The following is a 12,442-nucleotide window of genomic DNA, read 5'->3' as shown; positions in this document are numbered from 1 at the left end:
AATACATATCATGAGGAGCAAATTTAGAGTACCGGTTAAAAGTTTATGCCATTTTAATAAGTTTTACTAAATTCTGTAAATATATACTAAGAAATTTATATACTTGCAAATATGAATATGAATCTAGTCATCATTATTATATTAGTTTGAAATCGTGATAAAAACTATTTCATCCATCCCATTTTATGTGTCATCATTTCCTTTTTAGTCCATCTCCAAAAAAATGTTATCTTTCCTTATTTAGTAACTATTTAAAGACACACAATTTCACTTTTATCCTTATTGATCCCACTTAAATTAAAAGAAAAGATAATAGCACATTTTTAAATAAAGAACAATTTAATAAATACTTAACAAGTCTTTCTTTATTTCTTAAAGTTCGTGCTCGATCAAATGATGACACATAAAATGAGACAAAAAAAGTAATAATAAACTTCAAATCTTAAAATATGTCTCGATATGTATTGAGATTTTATTGATGATGGGTCATTCGTGCTAGTACAATTTAGCAAGAACCACGTTATGGGACCAATTAATTGTTTGTTTGTCACACAATTATTTATCGAAAGCTTCGTTTGCAATTCAGACAGCAGCTAATGTGATTATGTTTGTACTCCACGAAATCATCTATAATATCTTTCTATGTGGTTCTTTAGTGCCATTTATGCAAGTAACAAGCATGAGGAAAGACTGGATCTCTGGAATCAACTAAACAACTTTGCTGATTCCATAAGAAACCAGCCTAACAATGCTTGGTTGGTGGGTGGTGATTTTAATGACATTCTCAAAGCCATTGAAAATTTTGGGGGGACTCCTATAAATAACTTTAGGGCCAATCACTTCTGGGATTGCATTAACCACTGCCAACTTATTGATCTTGAATTCAAATGAAGTAGATACACCTGGACCAACAAAAGATACAAGAAAAGGCATGCCCTTATTCTTGAAAGGCTAGACAGATGTCTGGCTAATGACACATGGATCAAATTCTTCCCTGATACCTCTGTCACCCATCTTCCTAGAACTCATTCTGATTACTCCCCCCTGCCCATCAACCTTGACAACCATCACACTCATCATCATAAACCCTTCAGAATGGAATCTATGTGATGTTCTCATCCCTCTTCTCCCCAGATAGTCAGGAATTCTTTTGAAAATGCTCCTGACCTCACCCAAGCTATTGCTCACTTTGAAACTAACATCTCCAAGTGGAATAAGGAAACCTTTGGTAACATATTCCTAGAAAAAAAAAAAGGAATTCCTTGCCAGATTATCTGGAATTCAGAGATCCTCTGATTATCCTTACAATTTCTTCCTCCATGATCTAGAATCCAATCTCTCCAGGGAGTTCAATGTCATCCTCAAACAGGAGCAAGAATTCTGGCAATTACAATCCAGAATAAACTGGCTCACTGGAGGGGACAGGAACACTAGCTTCTTCCGTAATTCTACCCTTAATAGAAGAAAGAACAATAGAATCAACTCCCTAAAAGATGATTCAGGGCTCTGGTCCCACTCCCTGAAAGACATTAAGAGTATCATTCTTAACTACTACCATACTTTATTCACATCTGACCATGCTACTTCAGTCTTCAAATGCCAAGTCAACCCTTCCCTAGAGGCTCCATCTGTACTTCAAATCATCAACTCCTAGACTTCATTCCTGATCCTGAAGACATTAAGAGGGTTGTTTTCTCTTTCAAGCCCACAAAACTCCTGGGCCTGATGGTATCCACCCCCTTTACCAAAAATACTGGGATATTTTCAGTCTATTGAATCAATTGTCCCACATTAAAAAAATAGAGAAATACTAAGGGGTTTATAGGTCAAATGAGTTCTCCCTCCTATCAGACTAGTCTTTTGGTTGGGCTCTCCCGTTTGATTTAAAACATTGGTGCTCTCGTTGAGAGTCCCACACGTTGGGTCGTGACTCGAAGTGATGGCCTACACGCTAGGCGTGGTTGCCTGAACCCAAGAGGGGTGCCAGCCATGACCAACTGGGCGTAGCCATGACCAACGAGGATCGATCCACATGTGGGAAGCCGCACATTGGGCCCTGACTTGGAATGGTGGTCTGGACCCAAAAGAGGTGCCAGCCGTGACTACCTGGGCATAGCCATGACCAATGAGGATCGGTCCATGCGTGGATCCACGACTCAGAGTGGTGGCCTGTGCACCTGGAGTGGTGGCCTGGACCTAAGAGGGGTACCAGCCGTGACCAACAAGGTCGTTGGTTCTTAAGCGGAAGCAATTGTTATGAACCAATTATCCCACATTAGAAAAAAAAGAAATGCTAAGGGGACTATAAGCCAAATGGGTTCTCCCACCTGTTAGACTAGTTTTTTGGGTTGGGCTCTCCTGTTTGGTTTAAAATATTGGTGCTCTCATTGAGAGCCCAACTCGTTGGGCGGTGACTCGGAGTGGTGGCCTGCGTGCTAGGAGTGGTGGCCTGAACCCAAGAGGGGTGCCAACCATGATCAACTAGGTGTAGCCGTGACCAACGAGGATCGATCCACCTGTGGAGAGCCGCGCGTTAGGCCGTGACTTGTAGTGGTGGCCTGTGTGCCAGTAGCGATGGCTAGACCCAAGACGGGTGCTAGCCGTGACCAACTGGGCATAGCCATGACCAACGAGGATTGATCAATGCGTAGATCCACGACTCGGAGTGGTGCCCTATGCGCCAGGAGTGGTGGCCTGGACCTAAGAGGTGTGCCAGCCATGACCAACGAGGTCGTTGGTTCTCAAGCGGAGGTGATTGTTATAAACTAATTATTCCACATTGAAAAAATAGAGAAATGCTAAGGGGTTTATAGGCTAAATGGGTTCTCCCTCTTATCAGACTAGTCTTTTGGGTTGGGCTCTCCCGTTTGGTTTATAACACAGTCACTCTGTCATTAAGTTCTGCCAAAAAACTTTTAGTATGGCTACCATGGAGGAGGAGGTCAATACCACTTACCTATGCCTTATTTCCAAAACAAAAAATGCTACCCACCTGAAGAATTTTAGGCCCATTGTCCTATGCAATACCCAATACAAGATCATCACCAAGATCATTGCCAACAGAATAAAGCCCTTCCTGACAGATCCCATCAGCCCCACCCAAGCTAGTTTTCTCTCAAACAGAAGGGCTGCTGATAATGCCATTATTGTGCAGGAATATATAACCTACTTCTCTAAGATGAAAGGCAAACAGTTAAATATGATCCTGAAAATTGACTTGGAAAAGGCTTTTAACAGGATTGAATGGTCCTTTATTAGGCAAGCCCTTCATTTTCTCAATTTTCCCCCTAAACTCAGTGCCTTTGTCATGTCTTGCATTTCTACTTCTTCCATATCTATCCTGGTCAATAGGGAGAAAACTGATTTCTTCATTCTCACCAGAAGAATTAGACAGGGGGACCCCATCTCCCCCTATATTTTTATTATTTGTATGAAACTCCTCGCTAGAAGAATAAATCATGAGGTGGATATCCTCAACTGGACTCCCATCTCCATCAGTAGAGGTGGCCCTTCCCTGTCCCACCTCTTCTTTGCTGGTGATCTCATCTTTTTTGCCAGGGCTGACCATAAAAGTTGTCACACCATCCTTCACACTCTTAATACATTCAGCCAGTTCTCTGGATAAAGGGTCAAAGTCTAAGCTCATCTTCTCCCATAACTGTAAGACTGAACTTAGAGAGAAGTTAGCCACTGAACTTAAAATCAAAGAAGGTCAAGAGTTTGGGAAATACCTTGGATTTTCCATTTTCCATAAAAAAAACCTACAAATCAGGACTTTCAATTCATTCTGGACTCTCTCAACTCCAAACTTGGGGGTTTGAAGACCAAATTCCTTACATGTCTGGGAGAACTATCCTGGAAAAAGCTTCCCTCAGTAGCATTCCTAATCACATAATGCAATTCATTGCCATTCCCAATAAGATCTTGAACTCTATTGGCAGAATTCAAAGGAATTTTCTATGGGGCACTATGGAAGGGGTTAGGAAAATCCACTGGCTCTCTTAGAACACTATCACCCTCCCAAAAAAGGAGGGTGGATTAGGGATTCAAAGATCCAAGCCCAAGAATACTTCTCTTCTTATGAGCCTTGCCTGGAGGTTCATTAAAAACCCTCAGACTCTCTGGGTTTCTATCCTCAAAAATAAGTATTGCAAAAAAGGTATGAACTCTAACCCCTCTATCTCTAGGACTTGGAAAGCTCTTCACAGGGGTTGGAGTTAATGTAATGAATCTTGTACCTAGAGTGCCAAAAATGGCCAAAATATTCTTTTCTGGATGGATAGTGGATCCTCAATCAACCTACCTCCAAGAACCTTATTCAAGGCCCTCTAACCCCTCACGATCAGAATACCGAGATTTCTGATATCTCGAAGGACAATAGTTGGGATTTCAATAATCTTAACATGGAAATTCCTCAAAATCTTCAAAGCCATATTAAAAGTGCTTTTCATCCCAACCATAGGATCCTTAAAGACTCCCCTATTTGGGACCTCAAAGGCACTGGTTCTTTCTCTTGTAGCTCTGCCTACAATTACCTTGTTAATAAGGGAAACTCAAGCTTCAACAATTGCTCCAGTAATTTCAACATCAGCTGGTCTCTCCCAGCTCCCAATAAGATCAAATATTTCATTTGGCTGCTTACTCATGATAGGCTTCCCACAAGCCTTAATCTAGCCAAAAAAGGGCTAGCTATAAGCCCTGACTGTCATGGATGTAACCAGACCCCTAAAGATAGGCACCACATTTTCTATGGATGCCCTCTAACTACAGATCTCTAGCATGATTTGTTTCATAAAGCCAAGAAACTTTGTGCCCTCTCCCACTCCAACATTCTCTCTCAAAGTTGGACTGACAACTGGACCAAGATCAAACACAAACCTTAGTATTGGGAGGATAGGAAAATAATTGAAAGAAAAAAATAAACAATAAAATAAAGAAAAAATAACTTCAAAAAAAGAAGAGCAAAAAATGATTACTAAAAAAAAAGTTTACAGTGAACATGAAAGAAAATGTTGAGAAGGAAAAAATACATTGGTCCGACAGGTGGGGCCAAAAAGTTCACTTGTCAAATTAACAATTGCCTCATATAACTATAATGTTGCATATGAGATGCATATTAAAATTTTTCGATAATTACTAGCTAGTCATATTCTTCATCAGATCAATCTCCAAATATGAAAACTAATACATATTACTCTCCAAAAATGAAACTAATACATATTACTTCATTATTTAAGAGTTAAAAGACATAATAGTTTAATAGATAAAGATGCAACATTTTTAACAGCTAGTTTAAAATTCTAATTGTTATAAATGTATTTACATTATAATGAATGTCTATCAAGATCTACTTTGATATCTATTAGGATTTGAAGTATCCGTCTTTTACTCAGACTAGGAGTAAATTTCCCTATAAATAGAGGGGTTTTGTTCATTGTATTTACAATCTTATGATCTCTCATCCTCAAGAGAAGAAATAAGAATCACTCTCTCCTCTCTCTCTACTCTTGTTCTTTATTCTTTCTTGCTTTATAACACGTTATCAGCACGAGACTCTATCATGAGCACTTATTCTACGATAAAAGCAAGAGATGTCAGGTAAAGTTTTGATTAAAAGAAAAAAAAAAAGAAAAAGGTTATCGTTCTGTCTTTATAATCCATATATGACCTTTAAAAGGTAAGTTTTTATTTTACTAGGTATTATTTTATTTTATTTCTTTTCATATGACTAATAATTTTACAAAACTTGAGTTTGTTGCCTCGAGCAAGAACTACCTCTCATGGGTGTTGGATGTTGAAATTCATTTAGATGTTATGGGTCTTGGAGGCGCCATAAAGAAACAAAATACAACATCTAATCAAAATTATGCTAAGGCTATGATTTTCTTGCGTCATCATCTTGACGAAATTTTGAAAATTGAATACCTTACTACTAAGGATCCACTTGTTTTGTGGAATAGCCTGAAAGAAAGATTTGACCACTTGAAAATGGTCATCATCCCAAAAGCACGATATGAATGCATACACTATGAAAATAAGATGTTGGGTTCAAGTCCCATTGATTTATGCCTGAGACGGCTTTATATGGATAAGACGTTGAGTTGAATCTCAATGCACCATACTGATGATATTATGATGGCTAAGGCAAAATAATGAATATTTGGTAAAAAGTCATGAAATCCGACCCATTGAATATGCTCAATTCCATGAAGTGAATGTGGTTGCAATATATGATAAGTCTGAAATATGACAACTTACTTCATTCTTGAGGTGTATGTGTCAGCAGTGCATAAAGGAGGCAAGTGATTAAATGCACGAATATAAGCGTGAAGGGACAATATGATTATGATCATCCAAAGTGATGATATTTTCACACGCATATTATGATCATAAGATATGATAGAGAAAAATTCTCTACATCATATGTATGCCTCGATTTGCTTCTGAAGTAGCAAAATCTTGAAAGAAGTTATAAGCTATCATAATTTGATAGGCTTAAGACACAATTATATTCCATTCCTGGGGAATGAGAAGTTTATTAATGCAAACGTTTACTTGATTGTAATGGTATCACAACTCACTTCCGAATGAGGCAGAATAACTGAGAAGAGTTATTTCGAAATCTACTTCTAAAGTAGTAAATTTGAAATTTATTCATGTAATAGTAAATCTGAAATTTACTAAAGAAAAAAGTACATGTCATGGTAAACTTGAAGTTTACTAGAATAAAAGTTCATAAATTGATATGAACGATTGTGACATCTCGAAGATGTGCATATTGAATATTAGACATGTATTGAAGAACTAGAAGATTCTTCGAGAAATGTTTATGTCATTTGTTCTCATGATAAGTTGGTTGAACCAACTAATGTTGGGATTGAATTCCTTAAATCTGAAAAAGAATAAAAGGTGAATAAGGGTCCGTTCACCTATCATGTGATATATTGAAAAGATGTATCAATAAGATGATCACAAGTACATTCTTGGTCAACCTACGTTTGACATTCATAAAGTTACTTGTTCAATATAAATTGAGCATAATTTTCAGATTGTGTAATCAAGATAATTCATCTTGACGATGATGGTTTAGCATTGAATGTCTTCAATAAATATCGAAACCATTGTTAATGAGAACAAAACTTAATGTATGGTCTGAAATATGATATATTGCAATAGCATTTGTATGCATTAGACCAATAAATTGTGATTATTTCTTCCCTTTCAATTGGTTCAAGGTCGGGAACCAATTATTCCATCTAATAATTTTAATGTGTGGTATACAATTAATGAATATATATACCATAATGCACAACGATGGATTTCTAAAAGAAACAGAGGATGTATGTTAGTTTTCCTAACATAAGGGGGAGATTATAAGCACTATGAAATATGTTAGGAATTATCACCATATCCTTATCCAAAAGATAATTCAAGTCAAATGCTGAAAGCATCTCATATTAAGCGCAAGTGCTCTTATTTTGTGTTTCTAAAGGACCAAGTCTATGCATGCGTGAAACGTGGTAGACTAATCGATTCCAAATGAAATAGTCCTTAAAAAATAAGGAACAAATAATCATAATAAGAAGACAATGAGCTCTTGAAGAGCCTACGACATACCACTTCATAAAACCTTATGAGAGGTTCATGTACCTGAAAATAATAAAGTGATGAGATCTCAAATGTTATGTCACATTGTGAACCGATACAAAATAATATATCATCAATATCTTTGACACAATATTGGCGCAATATTGTGATAGATTACGAGGATCTGAATTCTACGTTTATTTAAGCATGCTGACGTAGAAACATTTATCAAGTGACATGAAAGGATGCATTTTGGTAAGCGTAAAACTTATTTGATTTGCAGTCCAGACACTTGAAGATGTCACTCATGAAATGTTGAATATTGTCACTTGACAAAACTTATGTGAAAACTTTTAAGGATTCAAGCTGCTTGAAGCATATAAAAGTTTATGGGAAACTTATTTATAATCCTTATATTGTATAAGCTTATTGCTTGAACATCATTGGAACTCTTGGAGAATTTCAAAGCAATAGATTATTTGTTGAAATTCGAATTACATAGAATTGAATTGGTTATGAAATACCATATCTTAGTGCAATTGATGCACTCATGTACCTTGCAAATACTACAAGGTCTATAGCCTTTTCAGTCAATTTGTTAGCAAGGTATATTTCTGCTCCTACTATGAGACATCAAAATGGGATAAAACACATGAGCTTGTTTTATTCTAAAGATTACAATCCCGATCTTATTGGTCATGCTGATGTTGGGTACTTATCTGACCCGCATAAAGCTCAGTCTCAAATAGGCTATGTGTTCATATGTGGTGGTACTGCCATATCTTGGAGATATACAAAGCAGTCTATCGTAGCCACTTCATCGAATCATGCTAAGATAATAGCTATTCATGAAGCAAGCTGGAATATGTATGGTTGAGGTCCATGATACATCTTATTCAAGAAAAATGTGGTGTGAAATATGACAATCTACCCACAATTTTATCCAGAGATAATTCAGTATACATAGCACATCCTAAGGGAGAATTCATAAATGGAGATAGAACGAAACACATTTTACCAAAGCTTTTCTACATACATGAGCTACAAAAGAATGATGATATTAACGTGCAACAGATTCGTTCAACTGACAATGTGACTGATTTATTCACCAAATCTTCTCCAATTGCTACTTTCAATAAGATGCTGCATAAGATCGAAATGCAAAGGTCAATGATGTTCTCATTAGGGGGAGTTAATACGCATTGTACTCTTTTTCCCTTACAAGGTTTTATCCTACTGGATTTTCCTTGTAAGGTTTTTAATGAGGCAACCAAAATGCGTATTATTAGAGATGTGTACTCTTTTTCCTTCACTAGATTTTTTTTCCTATTAGGTTTTTTCTAGTAAGATTTTAACGAGGCACATTATCTATCAATTAGACATTCAAGGGGGAGTGTTATAAATGTATTTACATTATAGTGAATGTCTATCAAGATCTATTTTAATATCTATTAGGATTTGAAGCATCCGTTTTTTACTCAGACTACGAGTAAATTTCCCCTGTAAATAGAGGAATTTTGTTCATTGTATTTATAATCTGATGATCTCTCATCCCTCAAGAGAAGTAATAAGGATCATTCTCTCTATTTCGTCTACTATTCTTCTTTATTCTTTCTTGTTTCATAATACTAATGAGGTAATGACACAAATTGTGTACTAGTATTGTATGTCATGAATTCAACTGAAAAATTATCATTTTTCACTTAAATTTGTCTAGGTGTTTAGCGCACGAAAAAATTCACACGTAAAAAAATATGATAAAACACAATTAAGTAAATTAGGCATTAATTTCCTTGCACGTGCCATCATATTGCACTTATCTTCCCTTCGTTCAAATGTTATATTATAATATTATGGCAAAATGACCTTCTGGACCTCTGTACTATGTCGATTTTGTAAGTTGGACACTTATACTTACGTGTTTGTCATCTGGACCCTTGAACCCACTAAAAAGCAATATTTTAAACCTTTTTTGGGTGAGTGTAACACACTTTCCCCCACGTCAGCTGCAATGTCTGCTGTCACGCTTGACACGTCTGCCACGTCATTTAAAAAAAATATATTACATTAAATTCCAAGTCATTTTTTAAATTCTACATAACAAATTAAATATTAAAATTATTTTAATTAAATAAGAAAAAATTATAAATTGTAGAAAAATTTGAATAATCATGTTTTCATTTTTTTCTCACAAATTAAACATCAAATCCATTCCAAATAATTAAAATTCTTCTCCAACTAATTTAAATTTTTAACTACAAATTCATATATACAAACATAATAAATTTTTGATTTTTTAAATTTGAATATTTCTAACAAATTCACAAAAAATTTAATTTTTTTCAAGCGAAATTTACTATTTTTTTTCAATATTCACTATCACCCACTTTCAATTAAAATTTAAATTTTAATCCCCAAAAAAATAAAAAGATTTCAAATTTAAATATTAAAATAAAAAATAAAAAGTGAACGTGTGTGGGGGGAGGGGGGCTAGAAGAGTGTTGGGATGGGGTGTGGGGGCTGGAAGGGGCTGGGGTAGGGACAGGGATAGGAGGGGTATGGGGGCTAGGGGTGGGGTGGAGAGGGGCTGGACGGGGCTGGTGAGGTGTGAGGGGGTGGGGACGGGGCTGGGTGGGGGAAGATGGGGCGGGGTAGGCTGTGGGGGGGGGGGGGGGAAAGGGCTAGGCAGGTGTTGGGGTGGGGTGGGGAGGATGGGGGTAGGGTGGGGTGTGGGAGTGGGGACGGGCTGGGGTAGGGAGGGAAAAATATATATTTATTTTTTAAAATTTTTTTAAAAAAAATTTAAATTATTTTTAAATTTTTAAAATATTTTTAAATTTCAAAAGATGAAGGAAAAAAAAGGACCCCTTTTTATTTTTTTAAAATTTTTAAAAATATTTTTAAATTTAAAAAGATGGAGGAAAAAAAGGACCCTTTTTAATTTTTTTTTAAATTTTAATATTTTTTTATTTTTTAAATTATTTTAATGTAAAATTGGCCAAAAATTAACCCCCACTCGCACCCCCAGGGGAGTGGCTACACTCTCTTTGTCCGAATCACCATGACCAGGTCAACAGTCAAAGGGTGCAAAATATTACTTTTTGATGGATTCAAAAGTCCAGATGACAAACATGTAAGTAGAAATATCAACTTACAAAACTGTCATTATACAGAGGTCTAGAAAGTCATTTTCACAATTATTATTAGTTGGAGTTATGTTTATCATCGTTTTAAAATTATCAAATTATTTAAAAGTTAATTACAATTAAATTATTATGATAAGTACGATCTCATGACCACCTCTCATTTAATTGTTAGCAACGAGGACAATGTTGATAACTTGATGCATTTATATATTATTCTTTCTCTCTTTATTTTACTTGTTATTTTTAACATGATATATTTATTCAAAAAATAATGATTACTATAGCAAGTTTATAATATTATTCTATTAATTGATATTTAATAATAAGAATTGAAAAATAGTTTAGAATAAGTAAATAATGTTATGAATAAAATATGATTTTTTTAACCTATCTAAAATATCAAATTAAAAAATAAGTGAAAATAAATTCAAACGAAAAGAGTACTTAATTAATGCCTATATTTGTTTTCAATAAATATACAACTAATATAATGTTTTGTCCAATCAAATCTTAGACACACTCAATATTTTATTTTTCTACGAGTACAACTGTATGCTTATTACATCAGCTTAGCTACAACTGTATGGTATACACGTAACGTCAAACCATTTTTAATTTACTACAGTTCAGATTATTTAACGCATAAGATGAAACGAGAGTAAATTTCCTAGATGGTCACTCTTATTTAAGAAATTGTCTATAAATATTATTTTTATTTTATTTAGGATAAGAATATTATTTAACTTTTTTTATTTTTCTTAAAATATACTTAACACCTCAAAAGCCTCTCTCTCTTACTTGAAATTTCATGTCATTAAAATTTCTTTTTTTTGGATAAATAGATCTATTTAACTCATCAAACTAATTTAACTAAAGTTTTATCCTAATTTTTTTTTAAATATACATGATATACCAATCATTGAAGATTAATTTAATTACACCAAAAGCTTGAATTATTTTATTTGATATGTACTTTTCAAATTTTTCTTTTATTAACTTATTTATTTCACCACTAAATAATATTTAAAATTCAAGTACTCACAAAATTTGGTACTCTTTTAATTTTTTTAATTATTTATTTTATATATTAAAGATTCTTAAAATCTAAAAGAAATAAAGCGATCGATTTCATATTTTAGACATTAAATTTGTTATTTACATGAGAATAAAAGAATAAAATCTACTTTTGAAATTACACAAAAGAGTTTTTGGATTAATATAATCCAAAAATATTATATTTCCTTCAAATATAGAGTAATAGAGAATAAAATAATATAATTTGTTATTTAAAAGTATTGATGGCAAACCTACGATTTTTTTGTTGCCAAACAAAATTCAATAAATAAAATTTAATATGTATTATTACTTGAAAAATTTAATTTGGACATAGATTACTTGCAATTTTTATGCAAGATAATTTTGGTAAATATATAGTGAAAAGATGATTTTTTTTTTGCAGATTTTTTACAAAGAATTGCCCATAAATAAATCATTAAATTCGTAAGATAAAACATAAATTTATTAAAAAAACTATTATTTTTAATTTAGTTTCTTCACTTTTTTTGTGATCAATTTATATTTTATTTTATTTTATTATACAATTAAACACTAATTTATATCCGTACTCTATTCTAAATCCATCTAAAGCAAAGAATAATTGATGGAGTAATATTTAAAAAATCCATTTGGAATAGTACTAAAGAAGATAT

Source organism: Capsicum annuum, chromosome 5 (genome assembly GCF_002878395.1).
Source record: "Capsicum annuum cultivar UCD-10X-F1 chromosome 5, UCD10Xv1.1, whole genome shotgun sequence".
NCBI lineage: Eukaryota > Viridiplantae > Streptophyta > Magnoliopsida > Solanales > Solanaceae > Capsicum > Capsicum annuum.
Note: the sequence above shows the minus strand (reverse complement) of the source record.